The following is a 20,165-nucleotide window of genomic DNA, read 5'->3' as shown; positions in this document are numbered from 1 at the left end:
CCCCAGCTTTTCTCGGCTGCCTTTTTAGCCAAATTGACCCCCTCGATTTACTCTGATCACCATCGCCAAAATGTACACCATCCCTCTCCCCTGTTTTTCTTTTCGTACAGCCTTTTCAAATAGATAAGCACTAGTAGAAATACTCGTGCGTTATTACGGGTTCTTACTTGCTCTCACGTTATTATTCGCGGCTTCGCTTCACAATATGTCAGTGCGTTGTCCCTAGTAGTCCTATCTTTACAAGTATAGTAGTAGAAGACATTTGTGGGTGGTTTGATGCCATCTATTTATTACGTAGGACCCACATATGGAACTCGTGCGTTCCGACGGAAGCGGGAGCTGAGTGACGTCCTGTCGTTCGGAGTCCCATTGTCACGGTAGAAGGTGATCTACGATGGGAGCGGCGTCAAGATGTATGACGACGATGACGGCGCAACCATTGTTGGGCTCCGTAAATAGGAACAAAGTTAAGGATGGGAATGATTAAGTTTGAAGGATGTATTTTTTTAATACAAAATTTTGCATACGATCTCGGATGAATACAAACTTTATGTCAAAATTGTAAAGCTCGATGAGATTTTAAACTTTGTAGTTGACAATTTTTTCATTCGAGATCGTTTAGTAGTTCAAAATGTGTTATAAGTTCAGAGAAAAAATATATTTGCCACGTATGAGATGGAATAATGCATGTGTGTTAATATTTCCATAGATCGATTGTTACTTACTTGTTGAGGAAATTCTCCGTCCTCTGATTGCAAGTTGATCAAAACCTTCGCCGCTCTGTGCAGAGGTGTTGGATCTCTCTCAGCCTGTATGGACGAGATTTAAGTACCATTTCTGAATGTGCACATCGTACCAAGTATCAAAAGCCACAAGCTAAATTAAACAAAGCAGACCTGTCCTGCGCCAATCAGTGCCAGCATGGCTCAACCAGTGTTCACTGCATGAGCTCGCTTGCCTTTGAGATTGGTGTAAACCTGAATGAGTGCAAGTTAAATGAGGATTAGTGCAGAGGTCTTTCCAATTCCCAAGAAGGCTACATGGATATAAGAATTATCACCGTGCTACTGTTTTTACTCACTAGCAGGCCAGCATTTCAACTGCTATCTACTTGTGCCAAACTCTTCAGATAAATAGTGTGCTCGAAATATAAACAGGTTTTCTCTGGGATTAGTATCCACTGGTGACTAATTATATTTTCCTACATTAAATCCAAAACCTGGTTGAACAAAAAAATCCTGACTACAGCACACAGATGATGAAAATTGGAATAGATAAACATAGTGCAGCAAGCAGCATTGCAAGTATGTCCCTGGCGCAGTGCATGCCGGACTTGTCCGCCGGCGACTGCCAGGCGTGCCTCCAACGTCTCCTCGGCACGGTCAACTCCACCATGGTCCTGCGGATGGGAGGGTAGGTCCATGTCATACGGTGTTATTTCAGGTATGAGACGTATCTGTTCTACGAGAGCCAACCCACGCTTCGCCTTGGGCCGTCATCGGCGCAGGCACCAGCTCCGACTCCGACTACAGAAGGGAAACACAAGAGTAAGTTCTATGAGCTCAAACATAATAGTACTCCGTATTTACCAATCGAATCTTAATGGGCATGTTGTAATCAGGGCATATGAGCAAGCTGTGGGCAATTCCGATTGTTGTAGTTCCTCTAGCAGTAGCAGCGTTTCTCTGCTTCATCTTCTACTCTCCTTGGTTCAGAAGGTACAGGAAAGGTATGTGAATTAGTTGCTGAGACGGTGTTGACTCGTGTTTAAATAAATTAGTTCCAAACTTCCAATGAATAGTATATGTTCATTTAGAAGATATGACCAAACATTCATAAAACAGTTATTGTCATCTGCATACATTCAGGAAAAGCGTAAGGTTACAAGCAGGATCAAGGCGTACTCAGGACTTGGAAGGAGACGAAGAACTAATTTGGGATGGGAAGAACTCAGAGTTCTTGGTCTTCGACTTTGAGCAGGTGCTGGAGGCAACAAATCATTTTTCAGAAGAAAACAAACTTGGACAAGGTGGCTTTGGCGCTGTCTACAAGGTAAACCAATTGGGAAATATATCAGACTATCAGTATCTTTTATTGGGAATTATTTAGCTGACTAAACGTGATACCACTAACACAAGAAACAGAGCAGAATCACTGTAATTGTGAACATTCTTTTTTTTCTCATTGCTTCAAAAAAACAAACATTCTGTTTTCTCAGGGTCAGTTTGCTGACGGATCGGAGGTAGCAGTCAAGAGACTCGCTTCACATTCAGGGCAAGGTTTCACAGAGTGCAAATGATGGCGAGGCAGATAAAAAATGAGCAAGAGAAGAAAGTAAGTTCCTTTCTTAACTAAAAAACAGTGAAGTTAAAAATGTATTAACCAATACCCTTGTACAAGGAACTTAATAATGCCCCATAATCCGCATTGTCCGCATCATATTTAACTTTATGGCCAACTAAATAGCATATTCTGCTGTTAAGAGTTCAGCTGTGACAGTGCCCTGGTAGCTTTGTACCATTTATTTGATCATAATAAGCTGAATTAAGTATGATCCTTGATATTTAGGAACTAGAACTGTGCCACTGTTTGCTGACTATGGAAATGAAAAGTACGTGATTGGAAAGAAGACCTGAAAAACTTGCTTCGTCAGATGTTTGCCTATGCCAAATCAACCTTATATAGCTGTAATAGGATGCAAGCTGTACCATGTCATGGTTGAGATAAGCTATTGTCCGATATAAACGGAAGTTGCCTTCTGAATGGATTTGCAGGTATTTGGAGATGAATGCGTGGAGTGGCGTGCCTACCGTGAAGGTTGCAGTCACCATCGATGCCCCTACCGTGGTAGAGCTGATGATGCAGTGGCTGATGGCGGATGATTAGTAGCATCAACAGCAAGCCAGGGCCACCGGGGATCATCACCCTATTTGCAATGCAGCACTCAACCACCCAAATGGACTCCTGAATGCAGGTGTGTTGCATTATTATGCAAATTCTGGAAAAGATTACACCTTGTTCTTACTACCTTGGGCGATGAAGCACCTTTTGTTTCGTCAAAAGATTTGCAATGTAAGGAAGTAAAGTTGGAGTTAGTATCTTTGTGGAATTTCTTGGCATAAGATGCATGCCTGAAAACAGTAGACATGAATTGCATATTTACTTTGATATACTGAAAGTCTGAAAGTGTTCGTACCTGGAACCTGCCTGACTCATCATTATGCCACATCGAATCAAACTCGTATTGTATAGCACCAATCAAAAAGTCTGTTGCAATGTGCAGCATAACGGCTCATCTATAGAGACTTCATTGTTCATTGCATTGTTCATAGTACGATATACATATGTTACAATGTTCAAGAATTGACTTTAAGCAATGCTTTCAGTCTTCAGTACAATGTATCTCTCAAAATTAGCATGGTACAGTTTACTTCAAACTGTATTTCTTATCACTAATGCTCAGCTAACTTAAAACTTCCCACAGCTCAGTGGCACACCATAATTTTGTGCTAACTTGAAGTTCCCGAAGCTCACTTACAGGTTCACAAAAACGTGCAGGAAAATGACCTGGACTTCTAGGGAGGTCCGTGTAGTTGTCCTTTCCAGAAGCCTTTTTGCTCAATCTCTGTTGCCCAACTGTGGCATTTATTCAGCCTCTATGTCTAATATCCTCCTCAAATATTCCAATTGCTCAAACTCACCTTGGAGCTCGTCCCACTGTAATTGTCAAGGGAAACAAAACAATAAGTACATATCCTGATAAGCGCCGGAACAGAAAGAAAATCTTTCAGCTATTTGATGGGTTCAAAAATCTACTGCAGAATTCAAGCTAGAGCCTAAAGGGCAGACCCTGATGAAAACATATTAGGTTACTCCTTGCTATCCACTTTTGTTTTAAGAGTTTGTACTTCAATTATAACAGAGTGCAGAACAGGTGCATGGACTTTGAAGTTCAGATGGAAGCATAAAGAGAATAAAAAAATGGAATTAAGCACATATCACATGGTGCTTTCAGCAAATGACTTGCAGTACCTAAGTTTGGAAAACAAAAAATACGGCACAATTTCTAACACTGGAGTATGAAACTCTGGTCTGAAATATCCTAACGCTACAGTAGACTAATCCAAAAATATTTGTGAATCATAAACAGGTGGAAGTGTAAATTTATATAACTGGAATATAAAACTCGGGTCTGAAATATCCCAACACTACAGACTACAGTAGAGTACTCCAAAAATATTTGTGAATCATAAACAGATGAAATGGTAAATTTAGATAACTGCCAGTTAATACCACAAATGGCTATGAACATATAACTAACCTCTTGAAGAGACAAGGAAACTAACTTCCACCCAGAAGGTGTACCTGCAAAATTAGCACACTTCAATTAGTTTATTCTGTGATATTTCAGTAAGATGACAGGAAAAATGTCAGCCTGAAGCTCCATCTGGATGGCACACAAAAGCAACAGAAGCATACCTAAATTCCTGGAGAAGTGTGTTGACCCATCTATCTCAAATGCAAGCTTCTCATCAACGAACACAGCATCAACTGTGTAACCATCAATTGCATATTCCCTAACCCATTCATGCCCTGTACTATATAGAAGACGACCAACCTCCTTTTTGAAATGAAGTTGTCTTCTGATTGAACCTTTTGCTCTTTCCTGCTCTTGTTATTTTCTCCTCAAGATCACTCCTTAAGCACAGTCCAAGATTTGGGTATTCAAGCTTCAAAGACTGGTTTGCAAGATAAACTTGTGAAGCAAACATCATGTCTTATACTGATCGGAGACCCGTTGCTCTTCAAATTGACTCAGAGTTCTCCAGATATGTAAAAAGAATGGACGGTCCATTTTCCCAATTACTGCATAGGACCAAGCAATATTCCCAATCTGATCTCGACTGAAGTTCAGAGGACGGTCCATCTCTTGATGCATGCTTGATGTTACATCAGACACATGGCATTGGAACCTGGCATCATTCTGAAAAGCAGCATCTAGTGCATCAAGCAAAGGATGGGGCACTCATTCAGAGAAGCACATCCCACAAGAACTGAGCAAGCTCTTGCTCCTTGAAGGTTTGCAGTATCTGTGCTGCTCTCTGGGCCAGAGCTGAGAAAAGGCCTGGTGCTGATTGGCGCATGGATGGGAATGCTCCAGCAACATTGGCAACATTCTGTGCATTGAACTCTTGAACCTTGGTTATGGCCACGTCAGCGATCCTATCCATCTCTGATTGGTAGAGCAGGTCGCCACCAATCTTGGACAAGGCCCAGGCTATGTTGGAGATACCCTGTGGCGAGCACTCCGGCAGGGCCACCATGGCCATACCCACGAGCATGGACATGTCCCTCTAACGCGCAAAGGCGAGCCGGTGCGTCTGCATCATGGACACGGGACACCGCTTCCATGTTCTTGGCAATGCGGTGGAGTGCGGTGGCGATGTTGAGCGGCGTGAGTGGCGACGGGCTGAGACCCTTGGCGACATCGGCAATCACGCTGCTTATACGTAGCAGGTTTCACGCGACGGTGGGATCGGGTCCCGGAGCAAGATCAACGCGGCTGCCTGGAAAAGGAGGCGGCGGCGGCGGCGGCCTGGAAAACGAGGAGAAGGCGGCTGCAGACTGGGAAGGTAGTAGTAGGAGGAGGTGACAGCGCCGGCGGCGTCCTGGAGAAGCCGGAGGCAGCGGACTAGAAAGTGAGGAGGAGCTGGCGGCGGCGTGTGGGCGGTGGCGGCAGCCGAGCGCTATGGGCGCAAGGGCGTGCGGGAAAATGAAGTGGAAAAAACCCCGAATAATATATGCTGGGCTAATTACAATTTTACTTGTATAAAAAAATCTATACTCCATACTACCACGTGGTAGTATTGATAACAGAAATTCGCATGCCTTTCTGATTGCAGGACTGCTCTCAAATGTCCTACTAGTAGCAACTAATCCCTTCACACCAAACCAAGTGCCGTTGGTGAAATAAACAGCCCAAGAGCCATACCTGTTCGGAAATATTGAAACAAATAGAGAACAATGTAGAACTATTTGGAAGCACCTTATAAAATAATATACAGTTGCTGATAAATACTGACCATGAGCCGTCGCTTTTCTGAATACTCTCAATGAAACTAGCAGCTTTGCTGATACAGCTGTCTACCTCTTTCCTGCGGTGCCCAGGGTTGAGCTTTCCGAATGATGTCAGGGCCTGAATCGCTGCTGATGTACATTCAACATACCTGCCAGATGAGTATTAATTTGTTTTCAGTTTGTTTTATACATAAAAATCAGCAAAGAGAAAAGTTATCGCTTCTTACGGGTAATCAATCACAATGTCCCCAAAGGTCTCAGCAGGATTAATAAGCTGAGTAATTTAAGAAAGAATGTCAATATAGATGAAACGTGAAAGATTCAAGGAATGATGAATATTTTATTCTTGAAACAGAACATATTATTAACTTGTATTTTTATTCAATGGCAAACAGAAATAACTAAGAAATCTACAGTGTCCTGATTAACTTGGCAATTGGGGTTATATGATTCCAGTTTCTTGAGAGAGTAAATAGGCGTATAACTTCTCAATTCAGAGGAACCACGACAAAAAATATTGCCATGCACAAGCAATAAAAAGGGGGGGGGGTAAGACCTTGTGAGTTCGTATGTTGCAAAACCACCATTATCATTCTGTAAAGTTTAACACAAACTTGTGAGGCATGGTCCATCCAACAGAAGACATGCATGTGATTTATTCAAATCACAGATACATAAAAACAAGGGAATCAAAGAGAAAGTGCAGAAAACAAAAGCTTGATTTCAGTGTTCGATACAATACTTTAATAAGAATGCTTACAATTTAACATTGACCATTTCGTCATAAATTGATTCAACAGCAACAATTGAGAAATGCAGTAAAAACATTCAAATATACTTACCATATAAGACATCAGACAACTGACAACATCATAAAATTGATTAGCTTCCAGCGATTCACCAACAATTTCAGGAGAAATCTTTGATAACAATAATGAGGCCTGGAGTAAAAGAAAACAAAATATTAAATATTTAAAACAAATAATTATAACAATGTCACTATAGTCTCAAGAATATTGGAACATAAATGACAAGGAAAAAAGCCTAAACCTCATGACACATGAGACCTAAATTTTACCCGTATAGTTTGGCAACATAGAAAGAGTTGAGATGCTGAAAGAATAAAGGATCCTAATCTCAAAAGAGAAAATTTTGAATTTCTAAAGTAAATTTCCTCATTGGTATTGCTAATGATCTAACTCACCTTCAGTCCTTCTGCAGTACAATCCGATATAGGCCAACCATGATCGGCAGTGGAGAATGGCTATGCACCTTTAGTTGTGTGGCGGTACCAGTCATCCAGATTTCCAGGGCCGTCATCATGAACCTTTCACAATAAATACCCATTTTTCAGTACTGTAAATGGATCTAATGTTGAACTATGTAGATGAACAAGCATGTACAATGTACCTGTGAATTCTTAAGGTTGTCGTGTGCTAGTTTAAGGGTGGTACCAAACTCTTCAATGAGGTTGGTAGCCACAATGGCTTGAACTGTGAAAGTTGTATCCCAAAGCTGGCTGCCATTATAACCCTATAGTGGAAAGAGTTAGCTGGATTAAAGATGCCAAAACAATTTGCCAATCCCATTAAGAGACAGTGAAGTATTTTATGTTGACAGGTTCGCTGTTGCAGTAGCTGCCTAATGGAAAGTTAATTAAGTAAAAAGAAATGGGGCACAGGACAAGAAATAATCACCTGCATCTTCATGCCATCTTCAGCGATCCACAAGTAATCATAGATTCGTGGAATGTGGAGTTTGAAGGCCTCCGAGTTTGGATCTTCAATCCAGCAAGCAAGCATATTTAATACCTGCATAGAATTTCTTGCAGCGATCAGCTGAACAATGCTTAAAGAAATAATCAAGAAATGTTATACTAATCCAGTAATCAAGGTATACACTTCTGGTCAGCGTTTCATAACCTGAGAGCATGATCCACACATCATCAATTTTGCAGAAGTGGTGTTAAGTTAATAGAAGTGGCAGACAGAATCAGAAATACACTATGCTCATGACTGAGGAATCCAACTTATACATAAATTACAAAAAATGTTGAAGAAAGAATACAAGTTTCACCAATTACATGCTATAGCTCACAAGATGTAATCATAGTGCACATGAAGGTGGCAGAAGTGCCAAATCACAGAACCTGCAGTTACAATTATAATACTTAACAGAAAGCAGTGGTGGGGATATTTTTAGTTCTCATAGACGGTTCAGGAGAAAGTAATGTGGCAAAAAGGGTGAAGATGGTATTGGGGAGGCTTCATCATTGCAATGCAAGTAAAAGCTGCAAGTTAAAGGAAGAACTGAAATCGCAAGTGCCTCAGCTTTCCTTTCTAATTGGAAAGCAATTAAGTCTATATTAAAGTTGACAGCATATGGCCTTGTGACATAGCAAAGTTCTTATGATGCTTGCAGTAAGAACAAGACAAAACAAGACTCCACTTCCTTTTGTAAAGGTTCAACAACCAATTATAGCCCTCAATTTACCTTGTTTACAGGACCAATGCAAATGTATCGAGTGTTCTCATCTTCATAGTGAACATGCTGCATGACAGTTCCCAGAGCTTTCTCCCTCAATTTGCTCCCAGGCCAATGCAACATTACTGGTTCAACAAATTTATGGAGCGTGGCCCATAAGACATCTTGAACGAATGGGTGTGGATAGTACAGATCTTCCTGCAGCACAAGAATATCAAAACTCCTTCAGACAGAACAAACAAGGTCGTACATGGATTTCTGACAGACAAAGGAAGATAAACATGAAAGTCCATATAAGCTTCCGGAACTAAGCAACTTTTCAAATAGCATCACTTGACAATTAATGACTGCTATGAACAAAAGGGATTTCAATACACATTTGCGTGAAACTGTGAAAGATGGATCCTAAACTTCTTACAGATCTAGATCACTGAGCCATCGGTGGTGATAACTGGTATCCCTCCATTTGAAATTATAAGGTTTATTTTGTTTCATTAGGACAATCCCTTGACCAACAATTACTCTATAAATACATAACTTATGTGACACCAAGTTGATGTCACTATATTTGTAGTAAAAATACCTTATTATGATTATACTTACAACTATCACATAAATGAAATAATAATAGAATAATTATTGGTCAAAACCCAAATGAAATGAAATACGCCTTGTAAAAACGGGGGAGGAATTACATGCTCTTGTGAAGTACTATTACAACCATTTTCAAATAACTGTCAAGTTTGACTTTACTATTCAAAGTAAATGGAGGGAGTCTTTCCTCCATCAAGCATTGCAGAAGAGTCTGCTAAGTATGAAAAAGCGTCGAAAAAAAATCTCTAAGCTTCTTGACAGATTATATATTCAAGTAGTGAGTTATGAGTATGAGTCAAAGCCACATTCTGCCACAGAAATTTCTGAAATGTATTATTTAGCGCAAGCATGGTTACCACGAGGTTGAGTTAGCAGCAAAACATACTCTTTTGTCAGTGCGATTTCTGAAAAGGGAGTAAGAGCAACTCCAAGAGATCCCTTAAATTACCCCTAATAGCTTAATTAGGAAGAAAAAGAAGAAAAACCCTCTCCAACAGCTCCCCTAAGAGCAACTCCAAGAGTTCCCAAAAAATTCTCCCCAAAACGAGGTATTGGGAGCTATGCTAAAAAATTTTCCCTCAAAAAATATATCAAACCACAGCAGAATGCTAAAAAGTAGTCCCCCAATATTTCAAATGAGGCCACGTCATCGTAGGCCTATTTTAGAATCTGTTTTTTTTTCAAGCAGTGTCGCTGAGCTTTTTATTTGTCGCTGGTGTGACAGCCGCCAGACCCTTTTTAATTTCTGCCACCAGAACCAGGCCATATCACGATCGTACGCAGCTAGGCCCAGGCCATCATCACGACTCACGTCATACCTCAGGCCATCATCACGACTCAGATCACGCCGTCAGACCCCAGGTGCGCACGGCGTTCTCTAAATGCCAGCAGCCCTGCGCAGGGTCTTTGTCCAGTCCCTGTCACGCTGGTCGGGGAAAGCCCCTATGCACTGCGCCGTGCAACGCTGGCAGTCCTGCATCTGGTGCCGGCCGTACAAGATTCCCTATGAGTCGACGAAGCTTTTCGTTGCATCTGGTGCTGGATTCATCGTCAGACGATGACGATGATAATTTCCTCATCTCTGTTACTCGTGTGGCCATGAATGCGGATCAGTCCGATGATGAAAAAAAACATCGTGGTTCTATCATAAGTCATCGAGTACTTTGGTGAGACTGATAGGCAGGGCATCAAAGGTTTTATCAATATTATTTTTCAGATGACCCTACGTACGGACATAGTTATTTCAGACGACGGTACGTAAACAATAGATTTATTTTGACCATTTTTTTTTCAAAAAATCATATTATACATGTGTCTCGTTACTCTTGACATGCAGGTTTCAAATGAGGCGTACACTTTTTGTACGCATATGGAATGCCGTAGAGCAACACGATGAATATTTTGTGCAGAAAAGAAACGCTGCCGGTGTACTTGGCCTTTCTAGTCTGTAAAAGATTACTGCAGCATTTCGGATGTTAACTTATGGAGTAGCAGCTGATGCTACGGATGATTATATCCGTATTGGTGAGAGTACTGCTATTGAGAGTCTGAGAAGGTTTGTTAATGTTGTTGTTGAGGTTTTTGGAGATGAGTACTTGAGATCACCTAATGAAGATGATATTGCTAGATTACTTGCCATTGGAGGGAGTAGAGGTTTTCCTGATATGTTTGGGTCGATTGATTGTATGCATTGGAGGTGGAAAAATTGTCCTTCGACATGGCAAGGTATGTATACTGGGCATGTGCATGAGCCTACAATTATACTTGAAGTTGTTGCAGATAAAGATCTTTGGATTTGGCATGCTTTTTTTTGGATGCCTGCTTCCCACAACGACATCAACGTTTTACACCGGTCTTCTTTATTTGCACGGGTGGCTGAAGGTCAAGCTCCAAAGGTGAATTATACCATTAATAACAACGAATATCCAATAGGTTATTATCTTGCTGATGGCATATATCCCTCGTGGGCCACAATTGTGAAGAGCATACCTGATCCACAAGGTAACAAGAAGAAATATTTTGCAACTGCCCAAGAAGCTTGTAGGAAGGACGTGGAACGAGCGTTTGGGGTTCTACAGTCTTGTTTCGCTATCGTTAGGGGGCCAGCTCGATTTTGGGATGAAGGCACCCTCGGACAAACCATGAGGGCTTGTGTCATTATGCACAACATGATAGTTGAGGATGAGGGCGATGAGGAAGATGATTTAAATTATGATGGGGTGGGAGAAAAGGTGAAGATTTCTCACGATGAAACACCTGAACTTGAGGAGTTTATTAAAAATTATAAGAATATAAGGGACAAAGATATTCACAATCAGCTTCAAGATGACCTCATCGAGCACCTGTGGCAACATCATCCAGACCTCTACAAATGATTACCTATAGTTTATAGTAATTGTAGTTTTTAATTTTTTTTACTACTTTATAAATTTATTTGTAATTGCCAGCAGTAGTATTCAGCATTTACAAATCATGGCAGACTAAGGTAGATGTTCATCAGCATGGTATATGTGCCGAACTACGTACTGATTATGGTGGCACTCTTGTTAGATGGGGCTTAACACACCACAAAGAAAGTGGTGCAGATTGCTGTCAAGCTTGTATAGATCAGGCTAAGAGGGCCAAGCCAGGAGCTTTGAAGTGCAATATTTGGGTTTACTGTCCATCTGAGTAAGGATGCTACTCGCCAGACAAATATGAATACAAACATCAAGAATGCTGGTTGAAACACGACATTTTTCTACTTTGTGTAACCTGAATAACCAAGTGATAGAGTTTAGTACAAACAATAACTGAGGAATAAAGACAGCTGATTCTTTTGATCATGATAGTCGGCTCATGATCTCAGCCCACAAGGATATGTAGTATTTCTTTTGATCATCTGGCATGGCAGTTAGGTCTATGGTCATAATCCTCTCTTCATCCCTATTTTTCTGCAACTGGACCTCCTGGCTCCTCAACTCAAGAAGTAGTTTTTCATTTGCAACTCGATGCTGTTCAAGAGCAATTTGATCTTGTTCAAGAGCAAAAGCTTTGTTGAATCTCTCCTCTTTTTTTAGCTCTTTCTCCACATCAGCTTCTTTCTTCTGTGCCCACATATTTTCTAAGGTTGCTGTCACACTTTTTTTTTCTCTTGCAGCAGTGCTGCTTTTGCCTTCTTACCAATCATCCTTGTCAATGCATTATCCTCTAGACCTTGAACCTCACCTTGTCCTATTTCACTTGGTGAACTTGCATTCGGGTTAGCAGTTGAGCTTGTCTTTTGTATTTGTACAAAGCACATGCCTCTGCAACCTACATGCACCACCATACAAGGAATATTCATATACGATATATAAAAATAAAATAGTCGAAACAAATTGTGGTATTGCATAGTGAGTAAGTACCTTGTCTTTCATTGTACTACCACTCTGACGCCTTAACTCAATTCGTGCTAGACATCCACAAAACTTGTTCACATATTTTTGTATGGTCTCCCACCGGTGCATGAGAGAATTTATGGTACGCTTTGAGGTGCACGTCTTGTGTTCATGGAAGTAATCACATATACGAGACCAATACTTGCCACCTTTTTGATCTTTGCCGACGACCGGATCCAAGCTTACATTCAACCATGCTGAAACCAAAACTTCATCTTCGTGGTCACTGAAATTCTTTGATCTCTTATGGTTTGGCCTCGTGGAGGGGGCTGCTGGACCAACTTCAATTGCTTGGGATTGTTGGTAAGCACATGTGTTGCTATAATAATGAGAATCCTCTAGATTGGTTTCATCCATCATCATGTTGGAAAAATATCCGTTTCCTGCCCAGTAGGTAGAAAATAAACATCAAGTGGCAAAATCCTTCTATAGGAAAAAAACTATAATTTATTAGGTAAATATGGAGGCTGCACATATGAAAACTTGCTCAAGTGGTATATTTTATCATGCCAATAAGATGGTGACTACATGCTAGGAGCCAACTAGTCAGCTAGCTAAGTCCCTGAAGTGAAGGCAATATGAGCCAACTAGTCAGGATCACAGCTGATTTTAGTATTTATAACTCATCTTATGACAAGCAATGAAACTGTTCCTTATTCCTACTTCCACTTAACCACATACCCTTTAGTTTTGCTTCACAGCATAGAACCAAGTTTCTTTTCAAAGTAATACAGTTTCTTCGACCATATGCATGTGATAGATCTATTCATTCACATGCCTGCAGCTCAATTATGAAGTCGACAATACAAAGCTTGTACAGAACAAAATGGCCTAAGTAATAAATTAAAGTTGCTCTAGTGGCATATTTTAACTAAGATAAATATGGAGGCAGAACAAACATATGTCGTGGGGCAACACTAGTGCAGCCATGCTAATCCTTTCTTTAATATAGATTATATCGTGTGCCAATAAGAACTACAATTTTAAACTAGATAATAGCATAAGCAAATAGTTAAATGTCACTGACCAGATATGAGATTAACACATTGACCAGATATGAGATTAATGCATTGCATAATGCATTACATTGACCAAATAGCATAAGCAAGTAGAATTAATTAAATGTCGAACTATCAACTTGATGCATCTCTATAGTTACTGAATCTTACTGATGCTTTGACTGCTATTGCTAGGTTAGTTGCCACATTATGTTCAATCAATGCAAAATCCTTCTATAGCCAAAACAAAGCCACTTAGAATTGACTACACAGCACAAGAAATCCATCTTATCTCACGGGAAATTGAGTTAAAGAGCTTATGATTCATACCATTCACAAATGGGTTGCCGTTGGCCGCTTGTTCGAAAGCACCAGAGGGGCCGCCGCTGGATGGGTACGGCACTGCCGATAGGGAGTCCAAATCATTACTGGTAAGAGCTGCAATCGGAGGACCTTGCATATCACCACACATGTCACCACTACCAGGCAGGTCGAGATCGTCGCTGCTGGACCTCTCCAAATTTCTGCTGCTGCTGTTCCATTGAGGGATGTGGTCGCCGCCGACGAGCACCACACGCCGTTGAAGCATCCCTCCACCACGCCTTACTTGGCCCTGCCGTGGTGCCTGCATCTACACAGGCAACAAAAGGAATTTAAATCTGCATTGCCATATATTTATTGAGCAGTAATTTGGTGTTTCCCTTCTCCAAAACCATACTGCTAATTTATTGGATGTACGCCATACCTCAGGCCACCGTCACGGCAGTATGCAAACATCCAATAAATTAGCAGTATGCAGATTCAGGTTCAGATTCAGCTCAAACCAAACCGAATGCAGATTCAAGTTCAGCTCAATATTACTAGCCAAAGTAATCCTCAATTGAAGCTGTAAACTATTCCAACTACTCCAGGAGCTGATTACAGAGAACGAGATATTTGCATTTATATACCTAGGCACTTGCTTGATTGCTCCCAAACTGGTGCTGCACTACTACTGTGATATGAACAACTTTAGCTACCAAATCAGGGGAGGAAGCATTTCACAACCACCATTATAATATCAGCTCCGCAAAGAGAGTAGTCAACAAGCTGATTAGTTTCTGAATCACACTGCAAAGACACATAGCAGCACCATATATTTAGCGGTGCCCAGTTATTTTCATTCTGCAGGACTAACATACATGAATAATACAGTGCTGGCCACTTGGTTTTTACTAAAACACACTCCTTGTGTTAGACATCATGCACGCAATAAAAATAAACGAGGAGCAAATAAACAGTGAATGGAATGAATCTCCCTTGCTAATGAAATGTATTTATTCTACAGTAAGCGGGAGATATCGATTTTCAGCCAATAACTGCAAGTGAACAAAAGTCTCAAATTGAAGAAATTCAAGGCAAGCATTTGAGTTACTTTTTTTATCAGCTCATGAATGGGCCATACGATTTTGCAAGATATAAGCAAACAATGGCCAGATTATGTGCAAATGCAGTAACTACAAACGGCGGCCCTTTTCACAATGCTAAGGTAATGCTAAGGTAATGGATACAACCAAGGATTTTAGCAAGAGAGCAAATTAACAATGAGTAGAGCTCATACCAATCCAGTCCTCGGGTTCTTGGCGAGATGTTGAAGATCTTCTGGCCGCCGCGAGCTTCCTGCTCAGCCCGACTCGACAGGGCGCCGCTGCCCCTCACCCCTCGCCGCCGCCGGGAGAGGAGGGCCGCCGCCGGAGTGGGGAGGACCGCCGCCGGGAGAGAGGAGGGGTGCGCCGGAGTGGGGAGGGCCGCCGCCGCCGCCTGCTCAGCCGGCCCGACAGGGCACCACCACCGAGAGAGGAGGGCCACCGCCGGAGTGGGGATGGCCGCCGCCGGGAAAGGACGGACGCGCCGCCAGGAGAGGAGGGGTGCGCCGGAGTGGGGAGGGCCGCGGCCGCCGCCTCCTCAGCCGGCTCGACAGGGCGCCGCCACCCCTCGCCCTTCGCCGCCGCCGGGAGTGGAGGGGCGCGCCGCCGGGAGAGGAGGGGCGCGCCGGGAGAGGAGCCTGGCTGCCACCGCCTGGAAGGCTCGAACAGATGCCGGGAGAGGAGCGCGGCAAAAAAAGAAAAAAGCGCGACAAGGGGGCGCAGGAACGGATTGGGGGAAGATCTCAGGTCGCGAAAATATGCAGGTGGAGGGCATGTTTTTTGGCGTCGCTAATTTTTTGGGGAAGTTTTGGGTGGACTGTTGGAGTTCATTTTTTCTCTTTTTTTCCCTAAAAAAAGTTTTGGGGGTAAGATTAGCAGCCTCTTGAAGTTGCTGTAAGCTGCCATAAATTTTCGCGGACCCGAATTGGGACCCCCACGCCCTGCATATTTTCGCGAGTTCCTCACTCCCCCAATCGGCCCTGCGCTTCCTTTCGCGCGTGTTTTTTGTGCCTGCCGCCAAAGAAGCGCATGAAGATGATGGCGACACGCGAACGGGCTAGGAGGACGCGCAGTGTGACCTTGGAGGTGCCGGAGCCGGCAGTGGCGTTGACGCCATTGGCCCAGAGCGCGTTGCTATGCACGCATAGCGCTGAGGCCTCGACACCCGCGTCGGAGAGGCTCGCCAAGGAGCACTCGCGCACGGACCAGCGGACGCGCAGATGCGTTGTCCCGTGCCACGCCGCACGGCCCTACGAAGGAGAGGGAGGAGACAGACGTTCGCGTCAGGCCGCCATGGAGGAGCTCTCCCGCGAAACGGAAGACCGAGGGACAGGAAGATTGAGAGAGGCGGAGGAAAAGTTACAAGCATATCGAACCAATTTCTAGAAATCAAACCTGTGCTGTTGTCCTGCTGCGCAGCGCGTGTGACATCAAGCGCTCAGCAGTCACCACCTACAGCCGCTACCTCTTCTTGTTTTCATCAATAAGGATCAGGCCACGGTGGCTCTTGTTTGTGGAGAACGATGAACCAAGCAACAGATAAGAATGAAGCTTTGTACTGCGTAGGTAGATGTTCATGGACCAAGGAACCCCCAACTCATGGTGCACGTCGGCGTGCTGTGCTGTCGAAGGAGCGATGGAGCTCCGTTCCAGAGGTAGGGGGCTCTGTTCTGAAGGTAGGTCCAATTATGATGACGTGGTAAATATTAGGGAGTAGTTTTTAGCGTTCTGTTGTGGCCTCATATATTTTTTGGGGAATTTTTTTTTAGCATAGCCTCCAATACCTTGTTTTAGGAAAGAATATTTTGAGAATTGGCCTCACAAGATCAGCTTGGGGACTAATAGATAACTTCATGGCACCTCATGCAATGAACTCGCGCCATGATTTGGCCCATATGTATCAATGCCTATAAGAAAGGATAAGCATAAAGTTAACAAACCTTAACACACTGATTGCGGGCCATGTCCCAGTTAATCTTGCTGTAAGGGTCTTTGAAAAGTTCCTTTCTTAATTCCAACACAAGTGGCGTGATTCGGCCGACAAACCTCTTCCCATAAATGTAACACATCGGCAAATACACCATCCGACAATAATGACACCACATCCTCCCTGTAAGAAAATGTAAACCAAAATAGAGTATCAGCACGGAACAACATAGCAACCAAAAATAGACTGCTGTTAAGAATACTGTACTGCAAAGCAGTTTGATTGTTGGCCTATTAAAAATGAAAAAAGGTTGATATACAAATGAAAAATCTTATAATGCAAGATCAGTGGCGATTGTAATATTCAATTTGGGTCAAAAAACTGTTGTGAAATCTTCAATGCATACTGTGTAGCGTATACAGCCTTCAGGATTGAAATACCCCTGACTACAGTAGTAGTATCAACTTAGCAATCTTTACCACTATGTGATAGAATTTATACGTGTATAAACACTGGAAGTGCATGGAGAAAAGAAAGTAGAACCTGGATGAAATGGCAGGAGATATGGTAGCAGCCATACTTCTGGTGGCACCGGCTTGTTACCAGACCATTCAAACACACCAAGTACCTTAAATAAGCCAGGGAATTAGAAGGAATTAGACAGATCCAAGAAGGTGGAAGCAGCTCATAAATAAATGAATAAATAAGAGTACCCTACCGAGAGCCAAAACTTTCCCCATGATGTCATATATGTTGCTCCACCATGGTCTAAAATCCAGTTTCGACCTTTCTCCATGGCTCCATCTCCACTATCTGGTTTCTGGTCCCTCCTCTCCAAGCAACCTCAAACTAACATAGGTCAGTGCTGAGCCAAACATAGTACTTGGGCCCTCTATGTGCAAGCCCCAACCGCCATCTTCATTCTACACTAGCATGCAGTAACTAAAATGAGATTACATTTAGCCACTGTAGGGTTGATAGATCTAGAACTGAATCCTTGCCTGATGATTATAAAGATATCGGCGGATCTCCTTCTGGTGTTCTGATGATAAGACAGTGTTTAGTGCTCCACTCACATACAATGTTATGATCTGGGTGAAGGTAAAACACAATTAGTAGCTTTCATGTAGACCAAGAGACATGAAACATACTTTCCTTATGATCTAAAATGAGACATTGCACGTTCCTATTTCAGGAGTTAACTAAACTGGTACTCACATTCAATCCGAAAAGAAATTGGATCTCATACAACAAGAGATATAGCAAGTGAGAAAGAATAATATATCAATTTCTTCTTAGCCATATAGCTAGATTAAACACATACTCGCAGAAATGCATATCCAAGTGAAGTAAGAAAGTTCAACATATCACTACAGAGTTCAAGTTAGTACCAAGCCTGGCATAAGGAACATAGGACCACCATAATCCCCAGGCCAGTGTCCAATGCTCCTTGAAGCATCCATCGTCCGGCTCACCGGTCAGTCCACGAATGCAACTTCGTTTCCAAGCGCCGGCACTGTACCGTCCCGCCACACGCCACCGTCCCCGGCCATCCGCACGTACTCGCGCCGTCCGCGCCGCGAGGAACGCGAGCCGGCTGGCGCTGAAGAACGGACCGCATCTGCCACGGCCCAGGAAGATGCTCACACCTCCTGGACACCAGTTCCCAGGAGGAGTTTAGCGGCAGCGTTGGAGTGCAGTGCTCCCAGGCACACCAGACAGCGCTCGGCGAGCGGCACATCACCGGCACCTGCCACAACGCCCCAGCCTGAGCCAGGGGCAACAGAATCGGCGACGGCGAGGGATAAGACGGCCGCATTTCTGAACAGTGTTCAACTCGCCGTGCAAGCACCTCTCGCCAGGCGGCCGCCTTTGAGGCAAGCCGCGGCCTTAGCGACGCCGGCGCCCAGACGCAGCGGGCGGCTCGCCGCCCAGACGCTCAACACGACGGTCCGGCCATCCAAAAAAGGAGAGGTGCTTGCAATGAGGAAACTGGGGATAATTGCGCAAGATGAGGATGCCAATCACGCTTCTGCAAAAGCCTTTGACAAATTGTTGGCAACAACCATGCAGCCTCGTCACTTTGCTGCCATTAGGGACATATTTCCAGCGCCTAACGCCCTGTCTGACGCCGATCTCATGCAGATTGCCAGCCAGGCGGGTGCAGGCAGCGTCTGATCGCTGACTGCGTCCCTACCTCGTCGTCGCACACCGCATGAACCGCTGCTTTTTCATGTGGCTAGCAATCAGGGATAGGCTTTGGGCGGCAACAAGAAGGCAACGCCGAGGACTTCAGGACCAAGCCACCTGCTTTCTCTGAGATCAAGAGGTAGAAACCTCTGACCATCTGTTTGCCAGGTGCTCCTACACGGTCCAGATTTGGCACATCGTCAGTTTAGTGCTGTGTATTCAGAATGTCTTCCCGGGGCATCAGATGATGCTGGAGGATTGGTGGTTACAAAAAAGACAAGGACTGAACCGCCTGAAGAGAAAGGGGCTCGACTCCGCTTTCATGCTGATTTCTTGGTGCATTTGGAAGGAGCGTAATAACGGAGTTTTCAGCAGATCGTCGCCAAGACAGCCATACCAGCGGGCTCAACAGATTTCAGAAGAAGCGCTCCTGTGGTGTGTTAAGGCCCTGTCAGCATTTGCCTGGCCACATGCAGCTGGCTCAGTTCTGCTCTAGATCTTCCTTGCTTTGTTTTCTTTCTCTGGTTGTGTTGAGTCTCCACCTAGGTATCTAAGAAGTGAAATCTTGTACCGTGTGCGAGAGTCCGGTTGGCCCGCGTTGTAATCTAACGTTCTATTTCTTCTTAATACAAAGATACACAGCTCTCCTGTGTATTCTAGAAAAAGAAAAAGAAAAACGGCTGATTGCTCTTTTCAATGTAGTCGATACGGCTTCCTCCGTAACATCTTCATTCTCATCCAGCTTGATTGCTGGAAGGTCCAGCTTAAGAGGATTTTCTTTAGCAAACTGCAGTACGTAAAAGAGAAGATATGCTTCAAATTTACAGGGAAGTGGAGCACTGAAACAGGGACTGCAGAAGAGAATAAATTTTTTAAAAGTTTACAGAAATCACTGAGCGCAAACTGAATTATATAATTGATAAAACAATACTCCAAGTTAACCCTTTTGCGTGGTACTAATACAGTAATATCTCCATGGACAGTGAAAAAGGTCACTGTAGTCTGTAGTAAAGAGACCAAGCATAGCTGATACTGAAGTAACCAATATTACCATGGGCAGTAATATTCA

At 43.3% G+C, this 20,165-nt stretch overlaps 3 long non-coding RNA genes, 1 other non-coding gene and 2 pseudogenes across 4 annotated transcripts; 1 reads left to right on the top strand and 5 right to left on the bottom strand.

Moving 5' to 3' along the window:
• Nucleotides 1-3,258: 3,258 nt before the first annotated feature.
• On the bottom strand, nucleotides 3,259-5,508 carry LOC117844001 (RAP domain-containing protein, chloroplastic-like; annotated as a pseudogene).
• A 283-nt stretch (nucleotides 5,509-5,791) lies between these two features.
• Nucleotides 5,792-6,470, bottom strand: LOC117843138 (uncharacterized). Its single transcript, XR_004637615.2, has 3 exons — nucleotides 6,306-6,470; nucleotides 6,084-6,227; nucleotides 5,792-5,992 (listed from the first exon to the last, which is right to left on the bottom strand). It is a non-coding gene; the product is annotated as an uncharacterized lncRNA (long non-coding RNA).
• A 154-nt stretch (nucleotides 6,471-6,624) lies between these two features.
• LOC117843137 (uncharacterized) lies at nucleotides 6,625-7,400 on the bottom strand. Its single transcript, XR_004637613.2, has 3 exons — nucleotides 7,283-7,400; nucleotides 6,921-7,019; nucleotides 6,625-6,672 (listed from the first exon to the last, which is right to left on the bottom strand). It is a non-coding gene; the product is annotated as an uncharacterized lncRNA (long non-coding RNA).
• Nucleotides 7,401-7,492: 92 nt separating this feature from the next.
• Nucleotides 7,493-8,756, bottom strand: LOC117843999 (uncharacterized). The gene is made up of 3 exons (XR_011897532.1): nucleotides 8,572-8,756; nucleotides 7,776-7,889; nucleotides 7,493-7,611 (listed from the first exon to the last, which is right to left on the bottom strand). It is a non-coding gene; the product is annotated as an uncharacterized protein (transcript).
• Nucleotides 8,757-10,254: 1,498 nt separating this feature from the next.
• LOC117843998 (uncharacterized) lies at nucleotides 10,255-11,531 on the top strand (annotated as a pseudogene).
• Nucleotides 11,532-16,907: 5,376 nt separating this feature from the next.
• LOC117843139 (uncharacterized) lies at nucleotides 16,908-18,349 on the bottom strand. Its single transcript, XR_004637616.2, has 5 exons — nucleotides 18,298-18,349; nucleotides 17,908-17,997; nucleotides 17,625-17,829; nucleotides 17,450-17,534; nucleotides 16,908-17,089 (listed from the first exon to the last, which is right to left on the bottom strand). It is a non-coding gene; the product is annotated as an uncharacterized lncRNA (long non-coding RNA).
• Between the last annotated feature and the right edge of the window lie 1,816 nt (nucleotides 18,350-20,165).

The sequence above is a fragment of the Setaria viridis genome, chromosome 2 (assembly GCF_005286985.2).
Source record: "Setaria viridis chromosome 2, Setaria_viridis_v4.0, whole genome shotgun sequence".
NCBI classification, from domain to species: Eukaryota; Viridiplantae; Streptophyta; class Magnoliopsida; order Poales; family Poaceae; genus Setaria; species Setaria viridis.
The sequence above is the reverse complement of the archived record's forward strand: the minus strand, read 5'-3'. Positions and strand labels throughout refer to the sequence as shown.